This window comes from Vicia villosa, unplaced genomic scaffold, assembly GCF_029867415.1.
Source record: "Vicia villosa cultivar HV-30 ecotype Madison, WI unplaced genomic scaffold, Vvil1.0 ctg.002989F_1_1, whole genome shotgun sequence".
Lineage (NCBI taxonomy): Eukaryota > Viridiplantae > Streptophyta > Magnoliopsida > Fabales > Fabaceae > Vicia > Vicia villosa.
Genome location: NW_026706085.1, coordinates 151,313 through 156,185, shown reverse-complemented (window position 1 = coordinate 156,185; position 4,873 = coordinate 151,313). Strand labels below are relative to the sequence as shown.

The window sequence follows — 4,873 nt, the reverse complement described above, 5'->3', positions numbered from 1 at the left end:
TTACATTTATCAACTAGATTAAGCACTCCAAAAAGAACTCACATTGGTCTTAGATAGATTAAGCAATGAGATGAAAATAATAATAGATGAATTATTTAATAAATTTAATAATTATTAAATAGTTAAAATATTTAATAAACTAATAATTTTAAATATTAATTAGTTAAGGTATATTTAACTATTGAAACATATTTTTAAAATGTAATTGGATATTTCAACTATTAATATTTAAAATATTAATAGTTGATAGGTTCAATAGTTAAAATATTAATAGTTTGTATATTAAATAGTTGAAATATTTTAATAAATTAAATATTTAAAATATTAATAGTTGAAACTCAGAATTAGAGACATAAACAAAAATATACAGTAGCAGAAACCCAGAATTAGAGATCTAAACATATATATATATATATATATATATATATATATATATATATATATATATATATATATATATATATATATATATATATATATATATATATATATATATATATATATATATATATATATATATATATATATATATATATATATATATATATATATATATATATATTCAGGGACTAAACAAAACACACGCCAACTAATCAGGGACCTAAACCAAAAAAATATATAAATTAAATAATTATTTTATTAAATATTTCAAATTTAATTAGTTTATTAAATTCAATAACTATTTAATATTTAAAATAATTATTTTTCCAAATATATCGTAACTATTTAATATTTAAAATAATCAATTATTTAATAGTTATTTAATATTCAATTAAAATAATTAAGTTTTAATTAAAATAATTATTTAATATTTAATTAGTTTATTAAATCCAATAGTTCATTATATCTTAACTATTTAATTTTTAATTGATTATATTTAATATTTTTAATAAAACGCAATCCAATTTAAAAAACCAAACAACATTGAAAAACCAAATAGCATGCATTGCATTTAAAAATCAAACAGCATTTAAAAAACCAAACAACATTTAATGCATTTAAAAACTAAACAGCATTTAAAAAACAAATAGCATGCATTGCAATTAAAATCTAAACAACACATGTGGCTTAGTGGAAAGGTGGGATTCTTGCGAATATGAGGTCTTTGTCTCAAAACCCCTTTGGTACCATTATTTTGAAATGTATACATTTTAAGATTTTAAGGATCAAAATCAAAAAATAAAATGCAAAGCTGGCTTGGAATAAATATATATTGAAAAAAAGAAAAACATGGCCGCCACGTTAGCGTCGTTTGCCACATTGGCATTTTTGTAACGGACGTTGGACGGCAGGGACAAACGCCAAACAGAAATGGACATATAGGGACTTGGCGCCATTGTTGGGGACCAAACTTCGACAAATTTCGTACCCTGTTGTTATCCCATTTAGACTAAGGCTTTATTAGCCGGTAGATGCGTAAGAATCGTAGCACCATAAACTTAGTAGATCCTTTAGTGCCCGAACGTTATACTCGAGCACGCCTTTTTATCCAAAGGTTAAGCAAAGCTATGGCCGAAGACCGTAACAAAAGACCTCTTAAGGAATTTGCCCAACCATCTAATGAGGAGGCTAGTTCTAGTGTAGTAAACCCTGCTATAATGACTAATAATTTCGAACTAAAGCCCTCACTATTACAATTAGTACAACAAAGCCAATCGGCTGGTCTCGCTACCGAGAACCCGAATAAACACCTAAAAGTGTTTATCCAGTTAGCTGACACCCTGAAGGCAAATGGTGCTTTGCCTGAAGCAATTCGTCTGGGGTTATTCCCTTTTTCCCTTAGAGGTAAAGCACACGACTGGTTAGACTCTCTTCCTGCCAACTTGATAACAACTTGGGAAGACCTTAGGAGAGTATTCCTTGCTAGGTATTTTCCCCCAAGCAAGACCGCTGTCCTTAGGAACCTGATCACTATATTTACTCAAAACCAAGGTGAATCACTTTTTGAAGTCTGGGAGAGATATAAAGACCCTTTGAGAGCTTGTCCACACCATGGCCTAGAGAAATGGTTGATCATACACACCTTCTATAATGGACTTTATTATAATACTAAGATGTCAATGGACGCTTCCGCTGGTGGTGCGCTGATGAACAAACCTTACCTTGAAGCTTGTGCCCTCACTGAAGATATGGCCCAAAACCATTACCAATGGGAAGTAGAATGAGCAACAGTAGAGAAGAAGGAGACCCAAGGAGGAATACATAAGATAAGTTGCATGGACAAAATACAAGCCAAAATGGACGCCCTAGCCTTAAAAGTCGAAAATATATCTCATAACCCTACCATAGTAGTTGCAGTCCAATCAGAATGTGAACTCTGCGGAACCCAAGGACATGAAACTTTTGATTGTAACCTACTGGACGAGCCTAGCTCAGAACAAGTTAACTACACCCAAGGATGAAGGATAGAAAAACACTTAGAAAGGGGAGGTTTGAATAAGTGTGACTTTAAAAACTCTTAAGATAAAAACAATGAACACAATATTTTTATCCTGGTTCATTATTAACGAAACTACTCCAGTCCACCCCCTTAGAGTGGTTTACCTCACCTGAGGATTTAATCCACTAATCACACAAGATTACAATGGTTTTCCACTTAGATACCCTCTAAGTCTTCTAGAGTATTCTGATCATAACCTGATCACTCTAGGAACACAATGCTTAGATACCCTCTAAGACTTTCTAGAGAATCCGATCACAACTTGATCTCCTCTAGTTCTTTACAAATGAATGTAAACAATTTCTTACAAGAGTTATAAAATGCTTCTTAAAAGCTATAATCACAACTGTGATATTTCTCTTAAAGTTTAAGCTTAATCTCACTAAGAAATTACAACAGTAATGAAGTGAGGTTGAAGATGAAGTTTGAGAGCTTTTGAATTTGACAACGTTTCTGTATGTTTGCGCAAAGTGTTGTATTCTGCTTCTGATCTCAAGTTCTTCTGATGCTTCAATAGACCATGTTCTGATTCTGCTTGACCATCTTCTGATGTCTTGCAGAGCATGTTCTGATGTTGCATGCTGAACCTTCTGAGTCAGTGCTTCTTGCACCGATTTTGTGCATACTCTTTATATATTTCCTGAAATGGAAATTGCATAAGATTAGAGTACCACATTATCTCAAGCAAAATTCATATACATTGTTATCATCAAAACTAAGAATATTGATCAGAACAAATCTTATTCTAACAATCTCCCCCTTTTTGATGATGACAAAAACATATATAATTGATATGAATTTGCAATCAGAATATCAGATGGCTAAAGATAAATACACAATTATAGCATAAGCATATAAACATAGTGTGTGAATATGTCTCCCCCTGAGATTGACAATCTCCCCCTGAAATAAATACTGGAAGAAATTTATAAATAAAGGACTTCCCTGAGTATTTTCCATTTCAGTTGAGACGTTCACATATGCCTAGAACTTCAGAATATTCAGAGCTTCTGCTTCTTGCTTCCATAGGACAGCTTCAGAGCTTTGAATTTCTTCTTGAATCATTGCATGCTAGATTGTATCAGAACATTGTTGAATGTACCAGAGCATCTCTACATCCTGAAAAGTTTCAGAACAAACTAAACGACATAAGTCAGAGCATGAACGAATCAGAACACAAATGTATCAGAGCATATAGTATGTATCATAACACATAAAATGCATCAGAACATATAAGGGATAAGAATGTGTTAGAGCATATTCTGCCACGAGAATATCAAACATTCTTCTTTGTTGCTTCTGATCTTGAAGCTTCACAGCGCTAAGCTTGCTTCAAATTCCATGAGCATGTTTCTATATAGAATTGCTTTTCCCCATGTCTTTGCTTCTCATGTTGAGCCTTTTAGAATGTCTTCAATTCTGCAAAAAACTCAAAGACATAGAACTTGCAAATTCTGTTAGAAATGTGGAGACTTACTCCCAGCAACTGATATAATTAATCAAATCAATTATCACATTTTCTCCCCCCTTTTGTCATAACACCAAAAAACATAAAAGATTCAGATGAAAAACAAACAATATGAGAGAAGAGAAGATTTCATTGATCATTAGAAGATATCAGAAGATACACAAGCATACGCAGAGAAACAGATGCAAGAACAAGAGACAACTAAGACTCAAAAGACTACGACTAGCCTAGTTTAGACATGATCTTGGCCAGAAGGTTGTGAATCCCAGAAGTGCTTTCAGTCTGCTTCTTCATGAAGGTTCTGAACTCTTCATGTGCTTCATCATGCTTATCCAAGCGAGAAGCTAGAACATCTTGATTCTGTTGAAGGGCCTTGATAACGTTCACCAGAACGGAGGGTTCAGCAGAAGAAGATGCACTGCTATCATTCAGAGGGATAGCATTACCAGCAGCATCATCCAATGTGAGAACATCATCTTGATTTTCCTGAATAGGAACTTCCTCAGCAGGATGATTCTCAGCATCTTCCATCTCAACATCTGAGTCTGACTCAGATGCATCTTCAACATATTCTGGATCAGGGATCTCAGAATCTTCATTCTCCAGAGCTTGAAGAATCTCAGCAAGATTCTTTGGAGGAATGGGAGCAGCAACTTCTGAAGGGTAGACAACTTCAGGAAAGACCATGTTAGGTGCCTTCTTAGACGGATTCACCCTTAGCCAGTTGAACAGCCATTGGAAATCTCCAGTCAAAATAGAATATTGAGGGATATCAATATCAATTGAAAGATATTGAGGCTTCCAAACGACCATAGTTAGGCATGGTTCATCTTCCAACTCATCCACAAACTTTTTCTCCTCAAGAGATCTCCAATCTCTGATAGGATGATAGTACCTACCATCATCAGCTTCCAGAAGACAACCAGAAGAACCAGATGCTTCAGCCACGCATCTTCTCTGGATGT

General features: G+C 33.5%; 1 non-coding gene across 1 annotated transcript; it reads right to left on the bottom strand.

The window, feature by feature from the left end:
• Positions 1-1,892: 1,892 nt before the first annotated feature.
• On the bottom strand, positions 1,893-1,999 carry LOC131640186 (small nucleolar RNA R71). The gene has a single exon (XR_009295181.1). It is a non-coding gene; the product is annotated as a small nucleolar RNA R71 (small nucleolar RNA).
• Positions 2,000-4,873: the final 2,874 nt, after the last annotated feature.